This window comes from Zingiber officinale, chromosome 2A (assembly GCF_018446385.1).
Source record: "Zingiber officinale cultivar Zhangliang chromosome 2A, Zo_v1.1, whole genome shotgun sequence".
Classification (NCBI taxonomy): Eukaryota; Viridiplantae; Streptophyta; class Magnoliopsida; order Zingiberales; family Zingiberaceae; genus Zingiber; species Zingiber officinale.
In genome coordinates this window covers 153,707,888-153,717,386 of record NC_055988.1, presented here as the reverse complement: position 1 = coordinate 153,717,386, position 9,499 = coordinate 153,707,888, and positions in this window count along the sequence as shown.

The window sequence follows — 9,499 nt, the reverse complement described above, 5'->3', positions numbered from 1 at the left end:
AACATGCACGTAAAAATTCCATGTCTGTGCTTGTCTTAGTGATGTTGGGCTTTTGTTGGGGTGCTTGTGGTTTTAGCAGTGTATACATTCAGATCTGTAAAATATAAAAGTTAAACAGTTTTATTTCTTTTTCTTTGCAAGATGAAATTCAAGAGTAGTAGATTCTGAAGAGTAATGATAGTTTTGTTCTCGATGCAAAGGTTACTGCATTGTTGAAACAAGAAAGGTCCTTTTAGCCAGATATTTTTGGCTGACACTCCAGGAAGACGGCGCTCGGATAGTCAGCATGTGTCTGTCCTGCCAAAAATACCATAGCTTCTTGCATCGCCCGATGAAAGAGATGAAGTCCTCCACCGTGTCCTGCCAGTTCGATCAATGGGGCATGGACATTGTAGGGTCGTTTCCTATGGCACCCGGGCAGCGAAAATTCTTACTGGTGGTGGTTGACTATTTCTCCAAGTGGGTCAAGGTTGAGCCTTAGCGAAGATAACGGAGCAGATGGTCATGAAGTTCATCTGGCAGCATATCATCTGTCGATTCGGCATTCCCCGTCGGCTCATTTCGGACAACGGGAGGCAGTTCTCAGGTCAGCAACTGAAGGAATGGTGTGAGGGGTACGACATCCAATAAGCCTTCACCTTTGTGGCATACTCGCAGAGTAACGGGCAAGCCGAGGTAGTGAATCGGGAAATCTTACGGATCCTTCGAGCTCGGCTCGATCATGAAGGGGGAAGCTGAGTGGACGAACTATCGGGTGTATTGTGGGCGATCCGCACAACGCCTAAGGAAGGGACGGGGGTCACCCCGTTCCATTTGGTATACGGAGGAGAAGCCGTCGTTCCAGTTGAAGTCGGAACAGAGTCTGACCAGATCCAACGCTACAGCGAGGACAACGCCGAACGAAGGCAATTGGAGCTAGACCTGGCGGACGAGACGCGAGCCAAGGCAGCCGTCCGGCTAATGGCGTATCGACAAATAATGAAACAGAACTACAACAGGTGAGTGGTACCCAGATCATTTCAGGTCGGCGACTTCGTTTGGAAGAAAGTCAAGTCGGTCGGCGACGTCACCAAGCTGGAGGCCCCATGGGCTGGGTCATTAAAGGTTGTGGAAAAGCTCCGCTCGGGGGCATATTATCTGGAAGACAAGAACGGGCGGCGATTGGAGCGCCCGTGGAGCGCCAAACACCTGCAGTCATACCGAGCTGGATGAAAAGTGACATAATGTAACTAATATCCTGTACCTTTGCATTCCCCTTCGCCTTTTCTTTACAGGCTGAAAACCAAAAGCGCAATGTTCGCTGAATTTATCGCCGAACGGCCAGTCCTCAAGACCTCACCAAACCGTCGAGCGATGACGTTAAACCCAAGAGTCGAGCGGCGACTATAAACCCAGGGTCGGAGCGGCGACCATAAATACTCCGTCTTGAAGACCGTCGAGCGACGACGTTAAACCCAAGAGTCGAGCGGAGACTATAAACCCCAGGGTCGGAACGGCGACCATAAATACTCCGCCTTGAAGATCGTCGAGTGGCGACATTAAACTCCAGAGTCGACGCGACGACTATAAAAATCTACTCGGAAGATCGTCGAGCGGCGACGTTAAACCCAAGAGTCGAGCGGCGACTATAAACCCCAGGGTCGGAGCGGCGACCATAAATACTCCGCTTTGAAGACCGTCGAGCAGCGACGTTAAACCCCGGACTTGAAAAATCGCCTAACACAGACATTAAAGCTGAAGTCAAGCAACGATTCTAAACCCCAGAGGTATAATCCTAAGAAAATCTTTCAGTAATATCCTAGGTGTCATTGTCGATCGGGACTACGCGACCACATACACAGCAAACCGACAACATACGAAAGAGACAAGATTTCATTTACAAGTATTGCCGAACGACAGGAAAGCCATTAAGGCTTGCAAAAAACAAGGCTTTTACAAAATAGTGGCTCCTTTCTCACTCGATATATTCAAAGGCCTCGTTAGGGATACCCTCCAGGAGCTGGACTCGGTTGACATCCCGGTCGGAAAAACCCTCAGGGAGGTGGTCATTCGTCTTCAGTTGGGCGAGCGTGACGGTAATGGCCAGCTCGAACGAATGGACGATACGATCTGTCGCCTTCTCCAGAAAGGGCTCCGAGCGGAGGTATTGATGTTTCATGGCGGCAAAGCGAACCGGCTCAGCCTCTTGGTAGGTCTTCAAAGCAGCACGCGACGCCAGCATCTCATCTTCAAGGCGCTTCACGTGGTCTTGTAGTTCAGTCTCCTTGGCCGAGCTGCTCTCCCGCTCAGCAACCAGGGAGTTCTCCGCTGCCTTCAGCTTCTCGACCAGTCGCCTGGCTTCCTTGTTCTTTTCTTCTAAGTCGGTGATGGCCCGCTGCTTCCTCGTGGAGGCCAACTCCAGCTTCCTATCGTAGGTCTTCAATTGAGCCTAGATCTAACTCATCCTACTGGCCTGTTCGGGTGACTTATGCTGCTCCTCTGTCAGAAGTTGATGGGCCTTCTTCAGCTCTGCCTTTAGCCGAGCGGGTGACGGCCCCCGGGAGGAAGAGCCTTCTCCCGAAAGTTTGAGCTTCTTCAGCTCATCCTCCACCTGTGCCAGTCGCTGGCACATGGCGATGCTTTCCACCCAGTACTGCAAAACGAATATTAGCGCCAATCGGAGGTAAGTTATAACCAAAAGTACTAACCCCAGTGGACATCTCCAGGTGGTTGTCGGCCAGCGCGCCCGGGGGTTTCATGGCCGCTCGAGCCCTCGCCTCATCCCATACGCGGCCAAGCCGACCCCGGATGTAGACTTAATGTTGGGGAGATTCGGCCTGATCACCTGGCGAGCAAAGATCCTCGATCGGCAGATGAAGGGTGGCGGTGACGAATCGTCTCCCACCCAAGGTTGATTGGGCAGAGGCAGACGGACCGGAGGAGTGGGCGGGACGAACGGGATGAATGGCTGAGCGAGTTATCCTCCTCCCAGCCGGAGGAAGGGAGGTAAGTGGCTGCACGGGAAGTGGCTCCTGCAGCTCGGCCATAGATGGGGGTCCGATCAGAGGAGGTAGCCTCCGCTGTTATTGGGGCTGTAGATGGGACACCTCTCGCAGAAGTTTGCACAACAGGCGTGGCGGACCGGGAGGGCACGTCGGCTCGGCGCCTCTTGCGGGAGAGCGGAACTTCATCGCCCGAGGATCCTGATCCCTCGGCGGGAAGGACGGGATGCACCTCTGGGGCCACTCCTGGGTAGTAGTCCCTCCCACGCTTGGCGTCTATTCGGCGGTCCCCTCGCCCGCAGTTGCAGTTTCTCCAGCTGTGCCCTCCTGCAAGCCGACAGGGGTCAAGCCAAGCCGTTCCAACTCCTTGGCTGCAGCTGCCTTGATCTCGGCCTACTTGGCCTTCATTATACCGACAGCTCGGGCTCGCATCATAATGTCAGCTGCAAAAGAAAAACAGAATCAGTTACACTCAAAGGAAGAAGATTTAATAAATTTTTTACCTAGGCTGCTCGGAAGCTTCACTCGGCTCGGACTTAAACCGAAGATGTAATTACTCCCTCTGGAAGCAATTTGTGAATATTGAACTTCAGTCCGGCCAACATGTTAGCGGCGTGGAGATAATCTGACTGGGTCTTGTACCTCTTCAGTTCGGCCGGAGGTGGCAGAGCGGTCTGCCATCGAGTGCGGAAGTGTGGCCGCTCGGGGAGTCTGATGTAGAAGAAATACTCCTTCCAGTGCTTGTTGGAGGAATGCATCCTATCGAAAAACACTAAACCGATCCGGGATTAGAAGAGATACGTGCTTAGCTCAGATTGTTTGGGATAGCAAAAGTATTGGAAGACCCGAGGGGTCAATGGGATGTTGTGCACTCGGAACAACACCACCACGCCGCACAGCAGGCGGAAAGAATTAGGGACGAACTGGGCGAGCGGGATTCGGAAAAAATTACAAACTTTAGTTATAAATAGATGGATAGGGAACCGAAGACCGACCACGAACTGGTCTCGAAAGAAACAAATAGTGTCGGTCGACAGGTTGTGTGGTCGATCGGTCGGTCCGGCCAGAACAAGCTCGTGGTCGGACGGGAGGTCAAATGTATTTATGCGATATGCCGCGTCGCCGGCATCAAACCTGGTCTCCATGGTGGCGTACCAAGGACCAAGGATCACGTCGACCGGCTGAGAGGAACTGGCCATAGTCGGAAAACAAAGAGGCAGAAGAATTTGCTAAGAGAGTTGACGGAAGAATAAGGCAGGATCGACAAGGGGTTCACTAAACATAATAAAGGAATGTTGAAGGACGATGAAGGCCAAAATAAAAGAAACGGAAGTTAGAGCTTACAGGAAAATGAAGTGCCAGAGGAGAAAGCTGGGAGTCGCTGGAGCACTGGAAGCAAGCAAAGTCGCCGGAGCAAACGGGGGAGAAGCGGAAACAGAGCGTCGAGGAAGCGACTGTTGATATAGTCTGACCTGGCTGTTGTTTTGATGTTGACACTGATTTAAGTTTGTATCAGATATTAATTTAACTCAGAATGACTACTGATCGAGGTTGATCAGTTGGGAGGGAAAGTCCTGGTGAGTGAAGCCAGGCAAGGGAAATCCAGATGGGTCAAGGTTGACCAGATATCTGGTAAAAAGTCCAAGCAGGGAGCTTGGCACGGGAAAAGTCCAAGTATGGTGACTTGGCACGGAGAGGGCCAAGTTGGAGACTCTGGCACGGGAGGTCGGAGAGGGCTCGGTAGCTCGGTCTCTCGGATGAGATCGGAAGCTCGATAGCTCGGGACTAGGTCGAGAGGGCTCGGTAGCTCGGTCTCGGGACCAGGAAGACCTCGGGGTTTCGGGCTGAAAAGCCGCAAAACTCACTCGGTAGCATTGGATCGGTCTGGGACCGATCCGGTGATAGTCGTCTGGATCGGTGCAGGCCGATCGGTGTCTCAAGATCACCGATCGGTCGGTGACCGATCGGTAACCTGAACTTTACGTGGGCTATCGATCGATCGGTGACCGATCGGGATCCTGAAACATTACGTGGGTTAAGCGGTCGATGCGTGGACCGATCCTGAAACGTGGGTTAGCGATCGATGCGTGGACCGATCGGTAACTCCTGAAGCGATACGTGGGTTATCGATCGGTCTGCCGATCGAAAAAGTGATCGAAACGCCGAGAAAGGGTGGAACGGTGCGTGGACCGATCCACATAGTCTGATCGGTCCACGCACCGATCAGGATCTTCCGGACCGATCTCTGGCGTCCAGTTATGGATCGGTCTGGCGACCGATCCACGCGCGATCAGTCTCGCTACTTCTGCGATTTCTGACTCGTTTCTGATGCATCTGATCTAACATCTGCTTGTGAGCTTTTTGAGTTACAGGCTGCAGGTACCATGGTGATGTTTGAATTCAAATCAATGACTATCAAAGGAATAAAACAAAATAGTTTTTCTACTGGTTATCGCTGCAAATTGTGCAAAAGAAGCGTCAACGTTCACTGGCTTGTTCAGTTGGTTCACTGGCTGCGATCAACTTGACTCTTCCTTATTGGTTCGAGCTCAGAGACACCAGTGAAGACCAAGGATGGTATTGGTGTGAGTTCAGATGAGGAAGAAGCGTGATTGGCGACGCCTGGTTTGGCGACAATGATACGCTACTGGTTTGCAGTGATTCGATGCAGGCAAACGCAGTGAAGAAAGCAGAGAAATAAGAAGGAGGAAGAGGAGAGGATGAAAAACACTCTGGAAAAACTCTCTCTGTCGTTCAAGCAAGAGGCTGTGCGTTTTCGTTGAGCTCTTGGCTGATTCCTCCTGTAGTTGTTTTTCTGCTTCGTGGCTGTAAGTTAAACTGTTCAATCCTTTAGCCACACTCTGTAAGTAATTGTGCTTCACTTTCAAATCTACTCTTGTGATCTTTGTGGAGAGGTTACTCCACCGAGAAGGAGGATTTTTAGCCGGAATTTATCCCGAAGATCAAGGAGTCGTCCACCTTACGGACACGCCGAGGAGTAGGGGCAAGTTATCCCCGAACCTCGTAAATCCTAGTGTTAGTGTGCTTATGTTTTTCTCTCCTTTAGTTGTCTAATTCCGCTGTGCTAACGATTATCTGTGTAGAAGTTTTCGTTTAAGTTTTTAAAGGAGCTATTCACCCCCCCTCTAGCCATCTAAGATCCCAACAAGTGGTATCAGAGCCTGGTGCTCTTCATTTCGGCTTAACAACCCAAAGAGCTAAACAATGGCCATGAAGGAGGGACTCAGCACCAACCGTCCACCCTATTTCGATGGAGCAGATTTTCAATACTGGAAAAGCCGCATGGAGTATTACCTCAAGACCGATATCTCCATGTGGTTCTCCGTCAAGGAGGGATTCTCACCTCCAAAGGATGAAGAAGGTAAGGAACTTGACTCATCGAGATGGTCAACCGAGCAAACTCGCAAGGGACAAGCCGATGCCAAGGCGGTTGTCACCTTGCAATGCGGGATAGCCAAGGATCAACTTGTCAAGGTTGGTCCTTTCACAAGTGCGAAGGATCTATGGAACAAGCTCATCGAGCTCCAAGAAGGGACTCGAGACTCTCGGATCGCCAAGAGGGATTTGTTCCTAAACCAACTACAGAACCTTGTCATGAAGGAAAATGAAACTGTAAGTGAGATACATGAAAGGTTCAAGGAGATCATCAATGGTCTCCATTCGGTGGATGAACGAGTAGAAAACCGTGACCTCGTAAGGTATGCTCTAAAAGCTTTTCCTAGGAATGCCTTGTGGTCATCTATGGTGGATGCCTACAAGGTATCCAAGGATCTTTCCATTGTTAAGTTAGATGAATTTTTTTGTGAAATGGAATTACATGAACTTGCTAACAAAGGGCAAAAAGAGAAAGGTATTGCTTTGGTTGCAGAAGAAAAGAGCAAGGAGGGAAGAAGAAAGAAAGAAAAGAAGAAGGAGAAAGAAATTGTTTCATCTTCATCCTCCTCCGAGTCCGATGATGAAGGTGAATCATCATCAAGCGAGATGGCCAACTTCGTGAGAAGAATCATGAGAAGGAGCAGAAGATACAAAGGGAAAGGTAAACCTAGTGAACAAAATATTGACAAAACTAATGTTACATGTTATGAGTGCAGCAAAGAGGGACACTATCGGAGCGAGTGGCCGAAATTAAAAAGGAAGGAGGAACGAGCCAAAAAGAAGGAGGAAAGAGTCAAGAAGAAGAAGGCTCTAAAAGCTACATGGGATGAGTCTTCTTCAAGTTCATCTGAGGAGAGGGAGAAGAGTACACGGCAGTTAGCCCTCATGGCAAGAGAGGAGTCCGAGTCCGAGAGTGAGGACTCAAGCTCTTCAGCCGCGACTTCATCATCTTCGGATGATGAAGAGGTAACCTCTCCCCATTTAGAAAAGTGTTATAAAACAATTGCACATTTGTCTACTTCCCTTAAAAAATCAAAAACAGAAACTAAACTGCTAAAAGATGAAATAGAGAAATTAAGGGCCCTTAGGGAAGATGAGGTCGATGACCTTTATCAAGAGGCCCTAGAGGATGAAAACAAAACCTTGAAGGGTGAAATTGAGAAGCTCAAGAAAATTCTTGAGAAATTCTCAACCAGCTCTAAGACCTTAGACATGATTCTAAATGCCCAAAGGGCGGTTTACAACAAGGCTGGATTAGGATACCAACCTAAGGAGTCTAGTTTTATTTCTTTAGTGTCAAGAACCCAATTTCATAGAACACATGTTTCTAGGGTTCATGAGACTAGGAAGAAGGTGACTAAGGCATGGGTGCCTAAGTCTCTCATTGTAGATGCATTAGGTCCCAGAATTTGGGTACCTAAAACATCCGTCTTTCGTGTCTTGTAGGCATTGGTCAGGGGGAGCGTCTATCAACTTGGTTTGTTGATAGTGGATGCTCCAAGCACATGACAGGGGACAAGTCACTATTCTCTACCATACAAAATAAAAATAGAGGTAATGTGTCTTTTGGCAATAATGGTAGTCTTAAGGTTATAGGGGTTGGAGACATTCATATATCCGAATGTCTCCACATCAAGAATGTTCTTCTAGTCAAGGGGATGACTTTTAATCTCCTAAGTGTCAGTCAATTGTGTGATACGGGTTACACAATTGAATTTCATTCAAGTCAATGTTTGGTTAAACACATTGACACACTTGACACGGTACTAGTAGGCACAAGGGTTGATAATATTTATCAAGTATCGTTTAAAAGTGCTACTAATGCTTTGATTAAGTGTTTCATGTCAAAAGAAGAAGAGTCTTGGCTTTGGCATAGAAGGTTGGCACATGTAAACATGAAGAACATTCGGAAGTTGGCCAACAAAGGACTAGTACGAGGCTTACCAAGCATCAAGTACCAAAAGAACAAACTATGTGATGCATGTCAAATGGGTAAGCAAACAAAAGCATCTCATAAAGGTAAAAGCATTATGAGTACATCTACTGCCTTAGACTTATTACATATGGACTTGTTTGATTGTAACAATGTTATTTCGTTGAATGGTAGTAGATATTGTTTAGTAATTATTGATGATTTTACTAGATATACATGGACCTTCTTTTTGAAAACTAAGGATCAAACCATAGATATTTTTATTTCTTTTTGTAGAAGAACTGAAAATGAAAAATCAACAACAATTAAAACCATTAGAAGTGATCATGGTGGTGAATTTCAAAACCATAGGTTCTTAGAATTTTGTCAAGCAAAAGGATATAGACATGAGTTCTCAACTCCAAGGACCCCACAGCAAAATGGGGTTGTGGAGAGAAAGAACCGAGTCTTACAAGAGGCTGCACGAAGCATGCTCAATGAGTACTCACTACCGAGTTACTTGTGGGCTGAAAATACAGCTTGCTATGTGCAAAACCGAATCCTGATACATAGGTTTTTAGGAAAGACTCCTCATGAACTTTGGTTTGGGAAACCACCTACAATTAAACATCTTAGGGTGTTTGGTTGTAAGGTGTTTATTTTGAACACCAAGGACCATCTTGGAAAATTTTCGGCCAAGGCTGATGAAGGGATACTGGTCGGGTACTCGCTCACCAGCAAAGCCTATCGAGTCTACAACAATCGGACTAAATTGATTGAAGAGTCCTCTGATGTAGCTTTTGAAGAAATCCCTAAATCAAATGATCAATCAAGGGATGTAGGAAAAATTCAACTTGAACTTAGAAATTTAAGTTTGAATGATCAAAATGAAGAAAGAGTCGAGGTTGACTCTGATGACGATGAGCAAAGGCAACAAAGGGCTCCGGTTGATCCCTTGCCTGATATTGAGTCCTTGCCTGTGCCTAGTGAGACCATTCATGAGGCACCACCAACACCAAGACAATCTAGGATAACCACTAGTCATCCCCAAGACCAAATCGTGGGAGATATCCAACAAGGGGTTAGAACTAGGTCATTCTTTAGAAATGAGTCTAATGAAGTCGCATTGATTTCAGAGATTGAACCAAAATTAGTTGATGAGGCATTGCGCGATCCTGATTGGATCATAGCTATGCAAGATGAGTTAGGT